General features: G+C 28.2%; 1 protein-coding gene across 3 annotated transcripts in view; it reads left to right on the top strand.

The window, feature by feature from the left end:
- The first annotated feature begins 546 nt into the window (after positions 1 to 546).
- LOC129962579 (zinc finger MIZ domain-containing protein 1-like) overlaps positions 547 to 24,495 on the top strand; it is a 336,461-nt gene continuing 312,512 nt past the window's right edge. Inside the window, exon 1 of one of the 3 annotated variants that reach the window (XM_056076373.1) lies at positions 547 to 798. The gene's annotated coding sequence lies outside the window, so the exon portion shown is untranslated. The remainder of the gene's footprint in view (positions 799 to 24,495) is intronic. The other 2 variants (XM_056076375.1, XM_056076377.1) reach the window with 2 other exon arrangements.

Below are 24,495 nucleotides of genomic sequence, written 5' to 3'. Positions count from 1 at the left end.
ATTTGAATGTCAAATATATTTAAAAATAATAAAAACATTTTATAAATAATTTGAGTAATTGATGAGTTATGGTAGAGATCAGTATGACTCAATTCCAGTTGTTCTACCATTGCGGCACGTATATATAAAAAATTACAATTAAAAAAATAAGTTGCGATCAGATTCCCCAAATGTGTGCCAAGTAGGTCCTACGAGGTTTAGAGAGCAAAATCCACTGATCCCAACAAAAAAGAAAAAAATGTTCCCTTAATAGATAACACGCACAATTGGCAAGCGAATTAAGAAGTGCGACCGCAGACTGTTGACACATTCCCTCGCAGACCAAGGTCAAATCCACAACCCAAACTTGCAATGAAACTATACTTATAAACTATCTTCGGCGTTGGCGTTCCTTTTCGGACGCTGCCGAAATGGCCTTGGGAAAAGCAGAAGGTCCTAAAAACCAACAACCCCAAAACTACCTTTTATGATTTTCTTTTTTTCATCCGACGCCGCACCGCCCTCTGGCGGCCGGCGCGCTAACGAAACGATCTTTTGCCGTGCAAGATAACTCTGCAGGGTTCTTAGCGTAGTAATGAATGACTGTACAGTGATGTAATGCTCAGAACGTGAAAACAAATGAATATCCAAAACCGTAGTTGTCATTGGACTTATCAGCAATATTCTAACCATCGGATAATGGTTTAAATTCAAAACAACACGCTCCTATTCGTTCGATTGTGAAGTCTCCTATTCCCCCCACGCCGAACGCAGGAAACGGTGTTTGTGGTGGCTCTGTCAGTATCAACAACGCGAGGGGTAAGTGAATGAATTGTAGTATTTTTTTTTTCTCTTCCTCTTTTTCTTTGTTTGTTTTAGTGCTGTGTGCTTGCAATGTATATTAGCAGAGCGCCTGCAAACCGTCTGCACGAAGTGTTTGTATTAGTCGTACTGTTGTTTTAAAATTTTTGGGCACTGTCAATTTAATTTTTAAAATGAATACAAGTATGTGTCTTTTCGTCTTAATTGCGAATAAATATTGTTATATTCGTTGTTCTTTGTTGTGTTTGGTTCTTAATAAATCCGCACTTGTGCACGTGGTTTTAAATAAGTAAATAAAAAATGATATTGCATGACACAAAATGAATATTTTTTGAGAATGAAGTAAATATATATGTATTCTTTTTGTGATCTAAATGCATTTTGCTCATGACTGAGAACTTTGCTCTAAAAAAAAGTATGTTGATGTTTGAATTTTTTCATTTAGTTTTATACATTTTTTTTATTTGCACTCAATGTAATGTCTGCTTATGTGAAAGTTATGTGTCATTGATTGCACCTCAATTAATGTTTTCAATATTTTATCATTTAGTAAGTTATGTTAAAATAAAAATATTTACTTGATCTAAAAATCTCAAGCTTAAGTTTAATAGCTCATTTATCATTTTTAAGAGTCATTTTGACATATTTAAATTATGATTCCAAAATTGACTGCAACAAAACTATTTATCTATATTTTTTAATGCAGTGATACATTATTACTTTTGTTAACTTCTGAAGATATTTTCAAATAAATATATCCATATATAAGTTCTAACTATAATATTTAATTCCCCCACTTTGTTTATAACCTTGTGAAGTCTATGCAAGGTAATTCATAATAATACTGTGATGCTTCCTAAATTTTCTGAGTCTGGTTTTTCCTATTTGTTGATACTGCATGTGAATTGAGAAGGGTATATCGGGTCTCATGTTCTTTCTTTATAAAACTTGATCATTGCAAGTTTTTTTTTTTTCTTTTTGATTAGTTTTTGAATTGAAACAATAAAATACTTTTAACAGCTGAATGCAAAACTAGGAATGCACACTGGAAGAATTCTTTGTCATTTACATTTGTTATTATTAGCATAACTTATTCAGCATTCTCACCAAATAATAACTTTTGCATAGCTAAAACATTGTTATTCTTGTATTGATTTGTTTTCTGATAAAATATTTCTTATTGTAAGTTATTTTGGGTCTTGCAGCTTGTCAGTAGAAAATTTTACACTTTGGATATGTAATATAAAGGTATACATAAATACCATTAGAACAGTCTGTTTAAGTATACATTTATATTATATATGAATAATAATTTCAAGTATGGATGTATAATATAATAATTAAATCTACTGATAAAGTGTAGCCAATATAAATATCTAATTGCATCTTTTAAAATAAACTGATCTTATTTTGCATTAGCCTTCTAAAAAGTAAGACTGAAAAGTAAACTGAGATCTATTCAACTGTGTAATGTTTTTTTTTTTTTTTTTTTTTTTTTTTTTTTAATTTTCAAAAATAAATAAATCTGTAACTTTAAACTTTTTAAAATTAATTTCTTGAAAAAGGGAATTTAAGGTTGGGCGTTATGTTTTGTACAATAGCATTTAGACAAAACATAATTAAATATAAACTGTTTTTTTAAAACACAAATGGAATGTTTTATAATAGATAATATTTTGAAATTAGTCTTTAATAATATTAATTCTATATCTTGTTTAGTGATTATTGCTTAATTTAAACATATTTTTCTTGATTGATTGCTAAAAAAAATATAAATGTGTGAGCAATTTTTAGTAACAATCTTCTTATTCTCATGTTTGGATAATTTTTAGAAATTCTTCCTGCTATGATTATAAATACTTAACTTTATTTTAAAATAACCATCTTACTTTTTTCTTTTTTGCAAAAAAAAAAAAAAAAAGCTATAAGTTTGCTTATATAATTTAAATATTTTTCCCTAAAAAGATTTGGATTTTAATTCTATGAAGAGAAAAGGGAAGAGAAAAATATGCAAGTAAAAAAATTAGAAGATAAGGATAGTAAAAGGATTTGTGTACTCAAAAGATTTATATTCATTAAGGTTTTTATTTTGTGTAAAAAATATTCATTTTCTTTAAAAAAGTGTGTTTGCACAAATTTTAGAAATATTCAATGGAAGAATCAGAATAGTAATTTTTTGCACTCTCTAAATAATTATGAAATAGTCTTGTATAAGTATATTGTGTTTTTTTATATAAGAATTACATAAAAATATTACATTGTATATCAAATGATTTACCTTTAGGTACACATTTATTTGAAAAACTTTTGCTTTTGGAGCATTTTTAATTCTTTATTAATGTAAAAGCAGGAGATATACAAGATTTCATAATATTATGTATGCTGTATAATTTGACATGATATTGAGATAATTTAGGCAATTAAATTTACAATAAATTAAAACAAATGCATGATGTTTTCTGATTTAGTATATTATATACCAACTGTTATTTTAATTATCAATAAAAAAAGCATTCATCTCAGTAATAATATCAATTATTTATTTTCATAATATTCCAAAATTAAAAGTGTGACATATTCTAATTAATAAATTTGACATGTTAATAAAATTGAGAGTAAAACAAATAATTAAGCAAATGATTGAAATGATATATATATATATATTTAGTTATTTATATGCTTGTTTATTTTACCAGAAAAGGAAACATTTGTTGAGAGATTTTAATGAAACTTAACACAATTATTCCTTAATAGTCATTAAAAACATTATAAGGACAATTACTTCATCCCCTTGCACACCATTAAATTGCTTTGTGTGGAGTACACAAACTATAGATTCATGGCCTCTAATGCCTAATTAATTTTTTTTAAATTTGATATAACCCCAAACAATTTGAATAGTAAAATATTATTTGTCTGTGCAAGAATTTTTAGTATTGTTACAAATTCTGTAAATTTAACTTGTTGCCAAATTTCATGTAAAATATCTCACCAAGGGGTCAAAATATGTTATAAAAATATATATGTTAATAAATAGACAGAATCTGGAGTAATATTTTATGGTAAATTTTAATTTGTTTTATTCATTTCATCCTTATCCAAGATTCATTCATATAGCCTTTTAAATTAATACAAGAATATCAAAAAAGAAGTAAAGAAAGTAAAAATGAAAGGAATTTTTCCAGTAAAATTAATCATCTCTCTCAGATTAAAATGTAAACATTATTCCATTTGGGTACCAATATTTATTACTTAGAAAGTTAGCGTTAAGGTTTGACGTGTTAATATGTAGCAATCTATCGCTGTCACTTGGCGGTTTTTATTCGGGGCTCAGTAAATTTAAAAGTTCAAAATGAAAATGCGAAAAGTTGTTTTATCAAATTTAAATATACTGCCAAGTAAATTGATAAGGTCCGTCCCCTTTCAGGTTTTGGTGGGACCAAGTCTTGGCATGGAATTTTATTTTTACTTTCTAATTATCAAAACTAAAAAAAAAAAAAAAGCTTGTGGGATTAAGTCTTATATAATGGATTTCTTATGATTGTAACTTCTAAAGCATGAAATATTTTTTCATTCAAAATAGCTGGGAAAATTTTGGTGAAGATAATAAATATCATCACACAAATAGTAAAAATTCCTTTTAATTGAAACCCACTTATCAGCACTCCTCATTACCGGCAGATGCCAAGTTTCCAATGCATATTAATTATTTCCTCCATTGCAGTTCTTTGCTGCTACATTACATTTTGCTTTTCAACATTGGCGACTTGGCATCTATTGGCGATATGAAGAGTAAGTACTGACTAGAGGAATTAAACCCAATGGAACTTATGATACGTTTTTCGAACTTCTATGCTTATTTTTTAATTATTTTTTTAGAAAAATTTCAGTGACGTGTTTCCGCTTCTTCATCTAAAAATACTGAAATGAACCCTAACTCCTCCCATGAGCTGGCCGATAGTGTGAATATTTGAAAATAATATATTGATAATGACTGTGTGAATATTGATATTTAACAAATGGACATTGGCTTGGCATTTTAATATAAAAGGTTTCTAAAGGGGGTGTTGGTGGAATCAAACTTTAAAATTAAAGGAAATTAAATGAGTATAATATTTAATTAGACGCAAGAAAATTATTTTTATATAATTAATTTATAGGAAGTATTAACATTATTTTTTAGATTTTAAATTGTATTTGATCAATGGAGATTTAAATTATAATTTGATGAAAAGGAACTAATTTATCGTGGAATTAAAAAAACTTTTTTATTTATTTATTTTCTTTTTTCTCTCTTTCGTAAACGAAATATAAAGCGAGAAAGTATTGTAATAATTGATAAATGTGATTAAAAAAAAATAATATTCAAACGTGACGTTTTGACGAATCGCCAGTTTTCAGACCTCCAAGAGTCCGAAGAATACAATTTTGGAATTATGTTTACTTGTATATACCAAATGACATCCATCCATCCATCTATCTCAAAACTTTTTCGAGTTATCTTTGCACAGAAAGACGGAGAGACTGATACCACAAATTGCTTTAGCATTAGCCTCAGAATAATCTAACACGTAGAAATTCGCCAAAATCTCGAGTCCGAATTTTTCATGTTTACTGTATTTTCTCTATACGTCGTATACGAAAAGGAAGTTTTTTTTTTCTATCGCGAAATTTAGTCCATATCTTTTTTTTTTTTTTTTTTTTCCTTTCCCCTACTCTCAATTCAACATGAAGTCCAAAACGCTGATATACTGGAATATGAAAATAAAAATCTGAGCACTGTTGGATGCACAATACTTATGCTACTGGCCGGAGGGGGGGGGATAACATCTTTATTATTAGTGCATGTGTAAAAAAGTTTTGTGTGACCAATCCTTGTAGGTTAATTGAACTTGAAATGCGGTTATATAATCAATGGTTTAAATCATGATTTACGTTTCTATTTTATATCTATCAATGATAACATGTGTTATGATTTGCTGGCTCTTTCCCCCTTCTTTTGACTGCTAATTCAATTGTTCTTTGTTATACTCGTGATATAATATCAACTATAATTTTTTTTGTGTATTAAATTGTTCGCTTTCTTGTTTTCGAAAAGAATTTGATAAGAAACACACGGAATCAACTACCATACTAGTTAATTTTGAAATTTATTTTGACATCATTGAAATACTTCTATTACTATTCTAGTGTACTTGCATTTCGTTCACAAAAATCTATTTTTCTGTTTATAAGTGCTGTTTGATTTAATAAAAAAAAAAGGTAAGAAAAATTATGCAAATTTATTGAATTTGGCTGTAAAAAGAATAGAAGATGCAGTAAATTATTTTAGAGATGAACTTGATTTAATTTTTACTATTTCATACACGAAGTATAGAGAAAGAAAATATCGTAATTTTGAAAAAAAAAAAAAAAATGAATTTGAGATTTTGACTAATTTCTACGTTTTAGACCACCATACCTGAGCCCGAAAAACACATCTTTGAAATTATATTTCGAACCCGATAGATGAAATTTGGCATACAATCTATATATCAAATTTATAGGTATTTGCTAAATTTTGAAATTAATACATTGTTTGATTTCGAGTACAGTGTACACGATAAATACAAAATTTGAAGAGCCAGAAGGATAAACTTTTGTATACAGATTTAGCATTTACAGTGTAAATTTGTATAAATTTTGATGCAAATATTTCAAGAGGTTGATCGTCTATTGGTCTATACATTTGCAGGCATTGAAACGTGATAGTATACAGATTTAGCATTTACAGTGTGAATTTGTATAAATTTTGATGCAAATATTTCAAGAGGTTGATCGTCTATTGGTCTATACATTTGCAGGCATTTAAACGTGATAGCATACAGATTTAGCATTTACAGTGTAAATTTGTATAAATTTTGATGCAAATATTTCAAGAGGTTGATTGTCTATTGGTCTATACATTTGCAGGCATTTAAACGTGATAGCATACAGATTTAGCATTAACAGTGTAAATTTGTATAAATTTTGATGCAAATATTTCAAGAGGTTGATTGTCTATTGGTCTATACATTTGCAGGCATTTAAACGTGATAGTATACAGATTTAGCATTTACAGTGTAAATTTGTATAAATTTTGATGCAAATATTTCAAGAGGTTGATCGTCTATTGGTCTATACATTTGCAGGCATTTAAACGTGATAGCATACAGATTTAGCATTTACAGTGTAAATTTGTATAAATTTTGATGCAAATATTTCAAGAGGTTGATTGTCTATTGGTCTATACATTTGCAGGCATTTAAACGTGATAGTATACAGATTTAGCATTTACAGTGTAAATTTGTATAAATTTTGATGCAAATATTTCAAGAGGTTGATTGTCTATTGGTCTATACATTTGCAGGCATTTAAACGTGATAGTATACAGATTTAGCATTTACAGTGTAAATTTGTATAAATTTTGATGCAAATATTTCAAGAGGTTGATCGTCTATTGGTCTATACATTTGCAGGCATTTAAACGTGATAGCATACAGATTTAGCATTTACAGTGTAAATTTGTATAAATTTTGATGCAAATATTTCAAGAGGTTGATTGTCTATTGGTCTATACATTTGCAGGCATTTAAACGTGATAGCATACAGATTTAGCATTTACAGTGTAAATTTGTATAATTTTTGATGCAAATATTTCAAGAGGTTGATTGTCTATTGGTCTATACATTTGCAGGCATTTAAACGTGATAGTATACAGATTTAGCATTTACAGTGTAAATTTGTATAAATTTTGATGCAAATATTTCAAGAGGTTGATTGTCTATTGGTCTATACATTTGCAGGCATTTAAACGTGATAGTATACAGATTTAGCATTTACAGTGTAAATTTGTATAAATTTTGATGCAAATATTTCAAGAGGTTGATCGTCTATTGGTCTATACATTTGCAGGCATTTAAACGTGATAGCATACAGATTTAGCATTTACAGTGTAAATTTGTATAAATTTTGATGCAAATATTTCAAGAGGTTGATCGTCTATTGGTCTATACATTTGCAGGCATTTAAACGTGATAGCATACAGATTTAGCATTTACAGTGTAAATTTGTATAAATTTTGATGCAAATATTTCAAGAGGTTGATTGTCTATTGGTCTATACATTTGCAGGCATTTAAACGTGATAGTATACAGATTTAGCATTTACAGTGTAAATTTGTATAAATTTTGATGCAAATATTTCAAGAGGTTGATTGTCTATTGGTCTATACATTTGCAGGCATTTAAACGTGATAGTATACAGATTTAGCATTTACAGTGTAAATTTGTATAAATTTTGATGCAAATATTTCAAGAGGTTGATCGTCTATTGGTCTATACATTTGCAGGCATTTAAACGTGATAGCATACAGATTTAGCATTTACAGTGTAAATTTGTATAAATTTTGATGCAAATATTTCAAGAGGTTGATTGTCTATTGGTCTATACATTTGCAGGCATTTAAACGTGATAGCATACAGATTTAGCATTTACAGTGTAAATTTGTATAATTTTTGATGCAAATATTTCAAGAGGTTGATTGTCTATTGGTCTATACATTTGCAGGCATTTAAACGTGATAGTATACAGATTTAGCATTTACAGTGTAAATTTGTATAAATTTTGATTCAAATATTTCAAGAGGTTGATTGTCTATTGGTCTATACATTTGCAGGCATTTAAACGTGATAGTATACAGATTTAGCATTTACAGTGTAAATTTGTATAAATTTTGATGCAAATATTTCAAGAGGTTGATTGTCTATTGGTCTATACATTTGCAGGCATTTAAACGTGATAGCATACAGATTTAGCATTTACAGTGTAAATTTGTATAATTTTTGATGCAAATATTTCAAGAGGTTGATTGTCTATTGGTCTATACATTTGCAGGCATTTAAACGTGATAGTATACAGATTTAGCATTTACAGTGTAAATTTGTATAAATTTTGATTCAAATATTTCAAGAGGTTGATTGTCTATTGGTCTATACATTTGCAGGCATTTAAACGTGATAGTATACAGATTTAGCATTTACAGTGTAAATTTGTATAAATTTTGATGCAAATATTTCAAGAGGTTGATCGTCTATTGGTCTATACATTTGCAGGCATTTAAACGTGATAGCATACAGATTTAGCATTTACAGTGTAAATTTGTATAAATTTTGATGCAAATATTTCAAGAGGTTGATTGTCTATTGGTCTATACATTTGCAGGCATTTAAACGTGATAGTATACAGATTTAGCATTTACAGTGTAAATTTGTATAAATTTTGATGGAAATATTTCAAGAGGTTGATCGTCTATTGGTCTATACATTTGCAGGCACTTAAACGTGATAACTTGAAAATTCTACAACTAAAATAAATGGGATCTAGTATGTGATCTTTTGATTAAAATGATAAGTCTGTGTCGAATTTTAGTTTCATTCAGTCCAAAAAGAACGTTAAAAATCCATATTTAGTTTAATCTTCACTAAAAGTTAGTTTTTCATCACTATTCTTCAAAGTACAAAACTCTCATCTGCAGAGCTTTGAAAATAAAAATCTGAGCATTCGTGACCTTCACGTCTTTGCCAAGGTCTACAATTTTATGCGTGGGGGAATTTACACTTTTATTAGGGAACATATGAGAAACATTTCGAGGCAGACCACCCCCTTTGGCTGTCTGATAAAGAAACTATAAAAAATTAGTCCATATTTATGTCTTATATTGTTGCTTAATAATTTTGCTAATTATATCAAATAATATAAAATATTTCGATTTGATCTCTTCTGATTGTTGAATACCGGAGTGTATTTAATTCTACATTCTTTTTACCAAAGCAAAATATGAGATTGGAAATCAAAAATAAGCCTAATTAGGATTCTAACTGCCATGCCATGCCTTTAACTTGCATTATAGGTATTGTCGCCATACGCAGGAAACTAATTGTATGTCACTGTTCAATTCAAAAGCATACTATCATACAGACAGGTAGGCAACTGCCCGAGACCAACGCATTTTTTCCCGTTACTTTCAGGGTGCTGTGTTCACGATTTTGTGCTTTTATTAATGAGGACGAAATATGCGCTCGAACTTACTCATTTCAGGGTCAAATAAAATTTAAATTTTTAAACTGCGTTTAGTAACATTATTAATTAATTACCTTGTTCAAGTGTTTTATTATAATATTCTTATGATTATAAAAAATATATACTTTTTATTATTTTTTTAAAATGCCGTATCTTATTATTAAATAGTATTTAGATTTTGTTAAACAAAGTTTTGATCATTTTTTTCATTATATTTTGTTTAAAATTATTTTTAATAACGAGTTTTGATTTTGAAACCAGCTTTCGTGAAAGTGAGAGATAATTAAATTTTTTTGTGTTATTATTAAACTTTTTAAAAATTTGCTGCTTAAATTCGTCTAATAGTGACATTAATTAAAAAAATATATATAAAAACTTCTGGTTTTGAAAGATAAGGAAAGAAAAGCGAGCGAGTTTTGCAATGCTTACGACGTTCACTATCTATGATAGATATTTGTTCCTCCCCCCCCTGAAACTGAGTAAGGAAAAGAAAGGGCTAAATTACTGTCTGATATTGATCTGAAATTAAATTTATATTTAATTAGGCTATGGGAATTCGTATGTGCTATAAGTAGTCCACTAGGCAAATATGGAGAAGATATTGCCCTTAATACCAGTTCATATGTGGGACAAAAGAAACTTAAACTTTTTAACTTTAAAATGGCTTGCATCCAATTTTATAATTACATGAAAGAAAAAGAAAATGTATTTTATTTTGGATCGTAGCAAAAGTTAATGAACTAAAGTCTGCAATTTTTATTGTTTTGTATTTATGATAATTATTAAAATTCTCTCTTGGAAGTTATTGCTAATATTTTTTTTCAACATTATCATATGAGAACATAATTTGGTTAGTGGGTTTTGAAGTTCGAAATAGCGTAGGCAATAAATATAGCATAAATAGCAATTTTCATCACCATCATCTTTTAATCGCATATATTTTTTATCTGCTTTTACCAGTATTGCATTATTATTTATTATGTATGCTTCTTTGAAAGCAGATGCGTATTTAAAAAGTTGACCTGCTTTTACCAGTATTGCTTTATTATTACATATGCTTCTTTGACAGCAGATGCGTTTTTAAAAGTTTTCACGTAGAACTATGACATCATAGCTGTTATTTCATCTCAAAATCGCTCGAGCTCCAAAACTTTGTTTGCCAGCTAGAAAAATTGAAAATGAAAGTTCAAAAAAGTTTATAGATAGAGAGAGATAGATAGATATAGAGAGAAGTGTCGTTATTGTTTCAAACTGGTTAATGACTTAAATTAAGACAAATAATTACTTAAAAATTATGTTTGCACATGGTAACTTGAAATTTCCGGTCGTAGATTTCATTTTAATTTTATAATGTTTTTATTTTGCATTTGACATTGCATTTTGTTTTGTTTTGTTAGTGGATTACTATTTATTTTAAACCGATTTCAATAGTTTCCATTTGACTGCTCTTGAAATTTTATGGATAAAAAATAACCCATACAAAGAAACAAAACTTTTATTGGTTTGCATTGTATACATCTGAAATGTATTACAAATAATAATTAAAAAAAATCTAAAGCATTCCAACAATGTGCAAGATATTTTTTACTTCAATTTTCGCTGGTTAATCTATGGCAATCATATTCAAGACATTGTTAAAAGGATAAACAGTCCATCTAGATGGACACATCTCCTAGTGTTTTTTATTTATTTAGCATTTAAACATTCAGTATCAATATTTGGCGATAATGGCTACTTTTGTTAGAGGTTTATTTCTAATGGAAAAAATATATTTATTTATTTAATTCCTACATCGACTTTGCTTACCCAAAAGGTGTAAACTATGTTGATGCTTGAATTAAAAATTATCTTACTAAAATACATTATCTTTTTGGTTATAGCAACTGAAATTGAATGTAACCACGAATTAAATCTTGCGAGTATTAAATGAATATGGGAAATGTGATTAATTCGTGGTTATTCATGATCGTCACTAAACATATAGGTGATTATAAACAATCACCTATAATTATACATAATTCAGAATTTATTACAGTTACCATAATATACTATATAGCTTTATGAATCAAAGCAAAATGAAGCTGAAGCTACGTTACTTTTTTTTTTGTCTAATGTTTTAGCAAATAAAATAAACTCGAAAGTTTTTTTTCAGGCTAAGTTGATTGTTTCTTTAAAGGAAAATGGAATATCTTCATCGTCGCCTATATTAATTAGCATCAGTTTGATTTATTAATTGCGCTAAAATTTCTTCCTTCATCAGAATGAAGAAGTAATGATTAAAACGAAAATTTTACTAATTTTAAAAAGGAAGAAAACGGCGTTTAATCTAGCTTTGCATCTTATATCATTTATCGTATCGTAAATCAAACTATACGATATAACAAACTTAGTATCGTAAATCGAGCGTTGAATCTTATTTTTTCAATTGGGTGATTATGAATGTTTCGGTACTTCGTCTGAAACGAGACCTAAATGTGAACGACTTATAAGTGAGAAACGTATAATGGTGATTATATTATACTGCCTATTATATTATAAATTCAGTGGTTAAGAATGAATAGAAATGATGTTTAAATGTAAACGACTTATAAATAAGAAACATATAAAGGGCATTTTAATGTTTGTTATGTATTAAGCATTATCATAAATATATCAGAAAACTAAATTAAAACAACACGTGTAATACAGAACTGACTTCTGATAATATTTTGTCTTTTAAATTCATTAATAAAAAGCTATAACGCACAAAACAAACAATCTTTATTTCAAAGTCCATGCATTCTGAGGGTAATAAAAATTTATTTTTTTAGCATTTTTTTATTAAAAAAATTGATGTCTCTTATATAATTTAATAGCTATATATCATGAGACTTCAACATCATAAATTATTTTCTTTCAGGAATATAAAAATAAATCTGAAATATTTTTTGATGCAAATGATGGTGTTTTGATAGATGATATTTACTCATTGCCTGATTGGAAAAATTCGCCGACAATATGCTGTTTCAAGGGAAGGAAAAACAATGCAATAAAAAAAACTTACTGTACAAAAAATCTTACAAAACCTTAAAAAAAATAAATAATAGTAGTACAATAAAGCTAGCTGGAGTTCCCAAAACTTTCTCACAAACTAATAAACTTGTCATACATGAATTCAGCATTTCAAGTGAAATTTATCATGTCATCCTTGGTGATTTATTTGAGACTAGCCGCCTTTGGCGACCAGCCGGTTCGCCAATCTTAATGTTCGTTTAAATTTTAATAATTAAATAGGTTGAACCGGAGTTTAACCCCCTTCTTCGCCAAGTTGCGATAACGCACCAAAGCTGGCAATCTTTATTATGCACTATAATTGAACATCTGCTTCTTTGCTTTTGAACATTTCGCAAGGCCGTTGTTTGCGATTTTTAAAAATTTCGCCAAGCTGGGGATAAAACTCCGGTCGTACCATTAAATATTTTACGCAATTCCAACTTTAATAGATTCTTCAGCAAAATATTTTAAAACTTCAAATTTTGATAGTCATATAATTCACTCATAATATTATAAAGGCCTTCAGTTATAGCGTTATATGTATATCCCTCATTTTCTGTTACCCCTCGTAGAAATTATGCTTTAAATTAAAGTGTAAATGATTAATCTGCAATTAATATAATAATATTTTTTACTGAAACAAAGCCTTTTTTTTAATAATATGATTACTGATAATAGAGTAACTGAGCGTTTAAACTTTATGGTCACTAAAGAATATCTTTCTTAATTTATGTAATATCTCAAGAATTTGTCAACAAAAATTTCTCAGATTCATCATGAACAGATCGATTCATTAACAATGTTTCATTTTAAATGCATCAAGTACTAAGAAAATAAAATGAATCGTTTAAAATAATCGGTCGAAAACAGGTTTAAAAAAAACTACTTAAAAAACGATGTACTTAAAACTATAAGCATATACAAAAAATATCTAACTAACATAAATACATTTTACTTGCAAAAGCATGCAACTAACCTAAAAATAATTTAAATCGTCCGTTGGTTGTCATGCCAACAATCAGAACAATGCGCATGCGTGAATTTTCTTCGCCAGTTACGTTAACGCAAATGCGTAAATTTTTCTACGCCAGTTGGGGTAACGCTATGCAGATTAGACATTTTTAATTTCCTTTATTCTGTGTTATTTTAATTCAAAAGTACTTCAGAATGAATCTGAAACATGGATTAATTAACAATGTTCAATTTTAAATGCATAAAACATTAAGAAAATAAACAGAATCGTTTGAAATAATCCGTCGAAAAATATTAACCCTAGCCTCATTACTGTTGGGAGAAAAAAACAACTGATGCCTTACTTATTTGGCGCTGGGGATAATGGAAGATTTTTTTGGCGGAAAAGTTGGCGGTGGGGAAAATAAAATATTTTTTTGGCGGGAAAGTTAGTTTTTTATTAATAATTAAAATTCTAATTAAAATTTCAAAAAAAGGGACCCCAGGTGCACATTCCCGACCTCTAAGGTATACATGTACCAAATTTGATAGCTGTATGTCACATGACCTGGCCTGTAGAGCGCCACACACACACACACACACACACACACACACACACACACACACACACACACACACACACACACATTGAGCTTTATTATAAGTATAGATTTACTTCTTGAATAATATTCGTACCGAAATTGCACTTTAGCCACTTTTTTCACAATCGATTGAAACAAAGATTTGACACAAACTTGCGCTTGTAGTCACAAAATCCCTTATCTAATTAGATATATTTAAGCCACTGCATTTTTGAATTATCGCGTTGGACAGATCGACAGGTAACCGGGATTAAATTTGGCTCAAAATTTGACGGGTGTGTACTCTATAGATGTGAAATCTGTGTACCGAATTTTATCTATCTAGCTCTCTGCGCCTTGCAATTATCGTGTATATATTCGGACAATCGGACTTCCTGTGAAAAAATTTGATAGAAATCTTAAAATCTGGTGTAAAAAAACATCTATCGAATTTCAACCATCTTGCTGAAATCGTTTTTTGGGTTAGTTTTGTTACAGACAAACGGGATTTCTCCAAAAAATGTGTTTTTTGAACTCATGGCGGTCTAAAACGTGGAGACTCTTTAAAATCTGGAGTTCGATTTTCTAACGATCGCTCTACTTTCTCTGTACTACGTGTACCAGAAAGTAAAAACTCTTGAAGTTTTTATTTGAGCAGGTAACAATTTGAAACCTATTTGTTTGAACTTATATATCGTAAACAATTAACGTCGGATGCTAAAAATGTTCCACCTTTTCCGCGACATGCATAATTCATCCTCGCATTTATTTTTTGCTGCTGTTTGACTCAGCAGATGAATCGATGAGGATGAATAACAATGCTCCGCATGATTCGTGGAAGGGACAGCTGGATAAACAGCAGCTGCTGGTTGTACTGTTGTGAAGAGTAGAATTCATTCTTCCTTTAATATCTCTGATTAAATATTGTGCTAAAAATTAGAATTATATTTGAAAATGGATAAATAATAGTTGATTTTTTTTAAAGAAACTTTTTATATTTACTAATAATTGTTTCATATTCCGCGCTTGCTATGTGAGTTTTAAATATCATAATAGTTTTATATTTATTCGTTTCTTTTGATTAATTCGAAAACAATATCATTATAATAAAAATGCGATTTGAAAAAAAAACGTCTGCTATAATGAGAGGAAACGATAATTTTTAAACCAAAAAATGGAGTCATTGGTTTATTTGTGATAATTAAGATTTTAATAATTAAATAATAAATAATTTTATTAAATAAAGTAATAGAATTTACGTGATAGAATAAAGAAATAGAATAATTTTATTAAATAAAGTAATAGAATTTACGTGATAGAATAAAGAAATAGAATAATTTTATTAAACAAAGCAATAGAATTTAAGTAATAGAATAAAGAAATAGAATAATTTTGTTAAACAGAGCAATAGAATTTAAGTAATAGAATAAAGAAATAGAATAATTTTATTAAACAGAGCAATAGAATTTAAGTAATAGAATAAAGAAATAGAATAATTTTATTAAACAGAGCAATAGAATTTAAGTAATAGAATAAAGAAATAGAATAATTTTATTAAACAAAGCAATAGAATTTAAGAAATAGAATAAAGTAAAGTATTAGAAAGAGTAGAATTCATTCTTCCTTCAATATCTCTGATTAAATATTGTGCTAAAAATTAGAATTATATTTGAAAATGGGTAAATAATAGTTAAGTGATTTTTTTTAAAGAAACTTTTTATATTTACTAATAATTGATTCATATTCCGCGCTTGCTATGCGAGTTTTAAGTATCATAATAATAATTTTATGTTTAATCGTTTCATTTGATTAATTCGGAAACAATATCATTGTAATAAAAATGCGATTAAAAAAATGTCTTCTTTAATGAGAGGAAACGATAATTTTTAAACTAAAAAAATGTCGTCATATATTTATTTGTAATAATTAAGATTTTAATAATTAACTAATAATTTTTATTAAATAAAGTAATAAAAATTGTAATTGAATTTGAATCTAATAAATTAAATAAGCAAATAGTATACAACTGTTTGAATGCAACTATTGTATAATAGAAGTTCAAAATAAACCGTACAATTAGTATTTGTAAAACACTAATAAAAAAAGTCTTTTTTTTTTATTGAATAGCTGTATTAAGAACTCAAAATGTATTCATTTATGATTAAATATGTTCATATCTTGCATTTTTTTTTTTTAAAAATCATCCTAGTTTTGAGTTGAAATAAACCAAGGTGAATTCGTATTATTCAATAAGTTCAAAGAAACAAAGGAAAAAAAAAAAAAAAGTGTTAACTTTCAATTGACAATCGCGATGTTCGAATGGTTTATTCTTGTATTCTTGATCAAAGATTCGAGGTCAGATTTCAAAAAAAAAAAAAAAAACAAAAAAAAAACCATCTTTTATAAAGATTTTGCGAAAGTTAAAATTAATGTTGCCAACCGGAAGTTAAAATAAGTACCAACCGGATTCGGAATATGAAATGTGCAAAATTGAGAATCATCTAAAGGCAATACAACTTGAAAGAGTCTGAACTTGAGATTTTATTAATGCTATTATTCGGTTAATTCCATTTGGTATCTTTTTTTTAAAAATTTATTATGCTAGACCATGTATTCGTACTTATTCAAATCAAAATTAAGCATCCTTTGAATTTCATCACATTATTATGAGGTTTTTTACATTTAATATGATGTGGATTTTTTTTTCTTCTCTCTTCTCCTGTGTTAGATAACTCACAAGTCGACGACAGCCTTAACAAACTTTGTATTATAATTTTCCAATCCTTTTATCATTTTGTTTTAAATTACTTTAAAAAAATGTTTTTATACGCTATTTATTAAAAACCAACTCATATAAATATAACTGGTAGTTAAATATTTTGTTAGTTTTTCGTTGCATTTTTTTTTTTTTTTTCGAAAACCGAATATATGGGGATTAAATTAAAATCAATAATAGGTTTGAAAGTTGGGAGGAAAAAGGGAGGGGCAAGTGGAAAGGATTGCCAAAGGGCTTCTGCAAGCCTTTTATTCTGTCATGCGTGAGAAATTTCTTCACGTGGGTTGGCAGAATTTTGGTGCTATCTCTATGTAGTGATTTCAAATTGTCATTCATTCAATTGTTGTCCCAAACATCATTTTCATCATCCTATTGTGATCGAAAATTGTTAGGTCTTCCTTTGTATTCGCTTGTAACTTTGAAAATGAGATCTTCTTGCTTCGGGGAATGCAGAAATTTCGCCTCTATTCACTTTGGCGGGCAAGCTTTTGTAATTCTGTGTTAAAAATCGTCCATCTTATACAGTAAAAATGAAAAATGTTTCGAGACTGAAGAATCAACAATACCACTTTTTGAATTTTGAGGCCCTGGGTGCGAATATTAAGTGAAGCCACTCGTAATAATGATATATATAATATGAGCTTATTTTGGTTGAAGCAGAATGCAGGTTCGAAGACATAGAAGAGACATTTTACATTTTTAAATTCATTTTAATCCATATCGGGAAGGCAATTTATTTACAAGCAAGCGCGGTCAGAACACGTCCACAACAGTGCGGAACAAAAGCAGAAGTAAGGAAAGGGGCGAAACAAATGATCACTAATCTTAAATAATATGGCATTTCCTGCCACGTGTCGATTGAATACTCGTGTTGACCTTGGATAAGGGCACCGAAGGGATCATTTTCACTTGACACGGGGAATTGATGGCGCATCATTTTTACAAAGCTTCAACAGTGGAATGGGTTCAGGAAATAAGAGAACACTTTAGAATGACCTCCGACATGGGCCAAATCAGAAAAAAATTTAGGAAATTAATTTGGACTAAATTAGATATTAAAATATATATAATATGTATCATAAGAAAATTGTTATTTTTGTTATCAAAGAAATGATAGCAATAAAATTTTAAAATTTTACTGTTACAAAAAAGGAAGGTTATTCATTTTCAAATAGCAATACAAGAAGTTTTTCTATAGTCCAACCTTTTCATGCGATGATTTTTCTCAGCGATGACAAATAGCTACCAGGCTATGGCGCAGTTTATTCGCTCTTGATATACTTCTTACAAATGTGACATAAAAGCATCTTGGTTTAGTCCCCCTTTGAGTGACACCCGGGATATCTGCACACTCCTTCTTATCCTCCCTCAGTCACTTACGTCTTTGCTCTTCCAGTAATTCTGCATTTTTAGCAATTTCGCGAACAGACATCGCCTCATGCTGATGTTAGTGTCCTTGATATGATATAAGCAATTGGCTGCTACTTAGATTTTTTTTAAATATTTAATATACGTATTATAATTTTGTATATTTTATGAAACTGTACAATAACCACGGATTTTCATATTAAATGTTGTTTTTTTAAAGATAAATCTCCATTTATTGAGCTCTTTGTGCACCGATACTTGCCGGATTACTATAAGATTGCAGTATTAATAACATATGAATATTAATATAAAAACTAAATGAACTCTTATGTATCATCTTCCTTTGGTTAATATTAACTCATATCTCTATTGTACTTCTTTTGAATGCTTACAATTCAAATTAATTAACATTATTAGCTGTTCGAGAAGTTAAATAATTAGGATTTATCCTTTCTATTCATTTAGTTTAGTTACTAAACAATATGAGCGCTATCATAGAATGGATCTTTCTAATTTTTCTGGCTGGGGAGAGGTTACACTACGCAAACAAATTTTTTGTTTCAATGGTATTCGCAATGGAAATATTCCAAATGAATAATTATGCAACATATAAATTTACATGTAGAAAGCTATTATTATAATAAAGTAGTATTAATTTTTAGTACAGATACAAGTACAATTTATTATTATTTCTTTTCTAAAGTGTTTTTTTTTCAGGCAGGGAAGCTTGCAAATAAGAAAATAAGTGCTATTAGGTTTCATAATCTTTATATTATACATAAATGATCTCGGTTTGGGGCAGACGATCTCTAAGGCGTTGAGGAGGGCCAATACAACAAATGAAATGAATTTTCCATTGAGAGCAAAGAAAAATGTGCATCTGAATTTTTATTCCAGTAGGAACAAAATCGGTATGTATAATCGTCCACTATCGTCTGTAATGCTGGCGGAATCAAAAATATTCCTGTCCTTTTCTTCTGAATCATTATCGTTTTATATATTTATGTTAATCATTTTATATGTTTAAATTAGCTGATTAATCGGTGTACAAAAATAATCCTAGCATATATAAAAACAAAGGTTAATTGCTTTTATTATGCCGAGATCTACAATTTTTATTATTTTATGTTTTCTGATTCATTATATTCATGTCTCAAATTATTGCCAGCTGATATTTTTTCGAACATTTTTTAAATATTATTATTTTGTATTTGTCATTGCGTTTTCTTTTTTGTCATTTTATTCACTATTTGTTTGAATCCGGTTTTGGACATTAATTTTAATTTGAGTGATCGTGAATAGGGTGTTTAGAAAAAATCCCATTGTAAGTAACAAAATTTTTAAAACTTACATTTAAAATGTACTGCAACTAATTTATATATTTATATTTTCTTCAAGCACTCTGGCAATGTGCATGATATTTTCTACTATGATTTTCGATAGTTAATCTGTGGTAATCGATTCTGAGATATTGTTAAAAGGATAACAGCCTGTCTAGACGGGCCATCTTCTAGTAAAAAAGAATTTAACATAGTTGAGTTCTGAGAGACAATTATCGAAATAAGTCGTCTCCAAGAAGATTTGAATGGCGATTATTAAATTTTTAGAAAAGAAAGCAAAGAGGCTCCTCTCTTAACTTTTGGACTCACTATGAGTGAGTTTATAATTTGTTCTGTAATTTAGAAATGATTTACCTTGACTACATATTAGTTGTTTACAAAACCTGTGGAAATGATGGAAAAAATATTTTAGGATTACAATACACAGTATCAAATTATTATATGCGAAATATTTATTCATGTTTTAAATGAATTCTTCTTAAATATAAGCAGACTTTTCAGCAGAATGGTTTGAATCAAATTATATGATAATTTTTTAAATTTGTGGAGGATCCCCAAAATTTAGTGTTGTAATGGTGAAAAAAAAAAAAAAAAACGTTGTTGTTTTTGTTTTTCAGTTTCCAGCCCTCGTCCCCTTATTTTCCCCAATCGAGTTTTATTAGTATTTTTTCTGGCTTCTATTTGTATTAAAAGAAGTCTCTAAAATGCTGTTCAACATTATTTGTCCCTCTCTGATGTAATGAAAAATTTTGGTAACTAGAAGCGAATTTTGAACAATCGAAAATGAAAGTAAAATGGAAATACGGTACATAGTTCTTTAATTCATGGCGTAAATCTTTTGAATTTATGAATATATTTCTATTAATTATTGCTTTGTCCTGATATGTATTTAGCTTTGGTTGTAAAATTTTAAAAGGATATATGAAAACCATAAAAATATAGTTTAAAAACTTTTTTGAAATAGAAATTTTAAAATTTTTTAGAAGAATATATGATTATAAAGGCCTTCGAAAAATATATGAATATATAACCTCTAAGAGATACTGCTTGTGTAAAAATTATATTTTAAGCATTATTTTCTGGTATTTTCTTGGTCTCCGACGAACATCTTGGAACCGAACGAACTAACGGAAAATGGCTTTTTCTAGCATTTATTTCCCTTATTAAATATTATTATATTTCAACATTAGTTTTGTCTTGGCAATATTTTGTTTGACTTGTGTTTATATACCCTCTAAAAGGAAAATGGCCCTTCGTTTCATTTTTATGGCTTAATGTTCTAATGTTCTTTAGTTAAAAATCTTGATCAAAATACATAAAAGAAATTTTATTTGTTAAATTTATTGAATTCCTTATCTAAAATAGGCTTCTAAGTTTCCACTCCAATATGTTGCGGTTGAGGTTAAGGGAGGTTGAATACCAGTTACCGGATTTCCGAGTTTGTATAATAATCCATTAATCTGAGAGAAAAGGTTTTTGATAATGATTTGTAAAATAAGCTGCCGAACGTTAGAATAGCTTAATTTGATGAAGAAAAATTTAAGAAGATGCAAATATTAGATTTTTTTTTTTTAAATTTAAAAAGGGCAAAAAAAAAAAAAAAAGCTTTTTTTGCGGGATTTCCTTTTATACGTGCTACATAGATGATAATAACTGACGAAAATTTCAGATAGATATCTGCATTACTTTACAGAATCATTGAAAAATGTCTTAAGTACTTTTTCAGTCAGTTAGAATTCGCGCGCCGAAAAATAAACTTATTCTAAAAGCGTTGTTATTTGAATTCAAATATTAATTTAATGGCCAATTTTCAAAAACCACATACAAAAACTGGAAACCTCCCCCCCCCCCTATCCACCCAAAAAAATGTACACTGTTGCCACCGGTTATTGAAAAACACTAAATAGTAATATTCAAGAGCGGAAATGTTTTCATATTTGATAATTAAGACAAGCTGCTAACTTCAAAATCAGTTTCCATCACTTTTTTTAAAATGAAAATCGAGCATTATAATATTATCTGAAATCAAAGAACAATACTTTTAGAAGAGGATTACTTTTCGGCCCCCAAATTTTCGGGCTTGTTTTTTTTCCCTTCCCTTCCAACAAATTTTCAAATAGTAGTGCAGGTATGGATATGAAATTTTTATTATTTATTCCCTTTTAAATAACACTTATTTTATTGAAATTCAAAAAAAATTTCACCAATTTCAAAAAATAAATTCTATTTGCAAGTTTGTAAAAATTTACAAATTAAACTGTCGTAATATTCTTCGGCTTTTTTATGGGTCCATTTGATATCGACAGTTTTTTAATTTACATTTTCCCCACTGAAATTAAGTTTTTTTTTTTTTTTCTCCACGTAAAAAAACCGGTGTTTCAGCTTCCTCTTCTTTCCATCCGGTAACACATCTCAAGTCAAATGTAGAAACCTGTTTACATAGCGAACTCAACAATCGAAACCAAGAAAATTGCTAATATGTCTTTTTTTTTTCTTTTCATGTGAAAGTGCATTTCGAGAGGACTAAAAGCTGAAATCCGTCTACTAAGTCTATACATTAAAAGTAATTTCGCAACTTTGAAATTGATCCCCACTCTATAAAATAATCTTATTATCTCTGGGAATCTGTTATTCTGCGAAATACAATTGTCAGCTATTTTTGATGCCTGAGAAAGGGTTTTCAAAAAAATACTGGCTACACTGTAAGATTTTTATCTTTCAAAACGGAATAATAGTTTTTTTTTTTTTTTTTTTTTTGTTATTGGTAAGAAAATACAGGAGCTTTCGGCGAGCTTTCCGAGAAGGAATTATTTGGATTTATATGAGAAATTCCATTAAATAAATTTAATAAAAATATTTTTAAAAACATATTTTTACTTGTTACTAAGAAATAGAATATCTTATTTTAATCATGTTTAATATTTATTTATTAAAAGAAAAAAAAAGTATTACAGATAAAAAACTCTAATTGCAGAATGCAATGAAATGCAAAATGAATAACTGACTTTCAAAAAGTAAAATATATTATTAGTTAGCTATTTTTGTAACTTGAGAAAAGCTACTATACGAATGTTAAGAACATTATACATATTAGGCATTTAATAATTGTATATAGTCAATATAGGAACATTAAAAAAATTCCTTATTAAAATGTTGTGAAATCTGAAGCTTGGAAACTTTAAAAATATGCAAGAGATTTAACCCTTTGCAGTCTGAAAAGTAATTCGATGCATAATTATTCCCTTCATACAAGGATTTGTTTATTTCTCTAAAAAATAATGATATATATATATATATAATTTTTTTTATTTCCCCGAAGAATTTATCTACATCTTTTTACCAATCTTTAGGTATTTTTAACAATCATGCAACAATCGTACAGAATGATGCACTGTCTTGAATGGTGAATGAGAGACACCATCCGTGTACAAAGGGTTAAAAGCTAAATCTATTCAATATCAAAAATATTAAAATCGCATTTACGAATTTTTAAGTTGCATATAATAAGTCTTAAAAACATTAAAACTTCAAACCCGAATAAGATCAATGACAAAAACGGTAAAAAAAAAAAAAAAAAAAAAAAAAAAAAACGAATTTTAAAGTTGTAGATATTTAATTAAAAAAAAGAAACCAAGCGACATATCAAAAATTTCAAATTTTACCGTAAGCTTTTGAAATAATTTATAAAATATTTGTAATGAAAATTTATTTATATAATTAATCGGATGTGCCAAAATTGGCATTATAAAAAAAATTACGTTATAAAAATACATTACAAAGTGACATTGTCTACATACTTAAATTTGGCGAGAATGTTTCCAAATAAATGATTGACTTTAAACGTTTTGATTAGTACAGCAAAAAGATATACAGCTTAGTACGCCAATTATGTTATATGTATCATTATGATTCAATCAATATATAAATTATATTATGCATGTCAGTTATAATCAATCATATTATTGATGATTTTATAATAGAACACAAGACACATAACTTCACGATTTCAAACTAGGAATGGCTAACACATGAAGATAGGCTGAAGAAATATCATGTTAATAAGGATAGTTATTTTTGTGACACTAAAAAAAATTGGAAAATATCTTTTTCTGATTTTAGAAGTTTAATTTACAATTCATCATTATGAGTATTATGCAATCTTGAATAATTTATTTCAACTTAATTGCTAGACTTTACCAATAGTATAGAAACAAGACTTAATGAAATTAATCAGTTAATGAATAATAATTCACTGTGTTATTAAGTAGGGTATTGTCATAGAGAATATACGATAAACGTGCTTTTTTTTTTAAAGCTCCGACGATCTATAAAGAAAAGAAAGCGTATGTGTATAGAACAAAAATTATTTATCACCAAAATCATGTACAAACACGGTTATTTTTCAATACAATCGTTTTGAAGAATCGGGTATTTGTCCTATTGGTGGACATGATTTTCGATTCCTCTTCGAAGAACATTGCCACCAGTGATTTGAAAAAGGCATTAACGTTCGTTTGAAACTCCTCAAAAGTTTGGACGCTTTAAC

Source organism: Argiope bruennichi, chromosome 3, assembly GCF_947563725.1.
Source record: "Argiope bruennichi chromosome 3, qqArgBrue1.1, whole genome shotgun sequence".
Lineage (NCBI taxonomy): Eukaryota > Metazoa > Arthropoda > Arachnida > Araneae > Araneidae > Argiope > Argiope bruennichi.
Note: the sequence above shows the minus strand (reverse complement) of the source record. Positions and strands in the feature narration are given on the sequence as shown.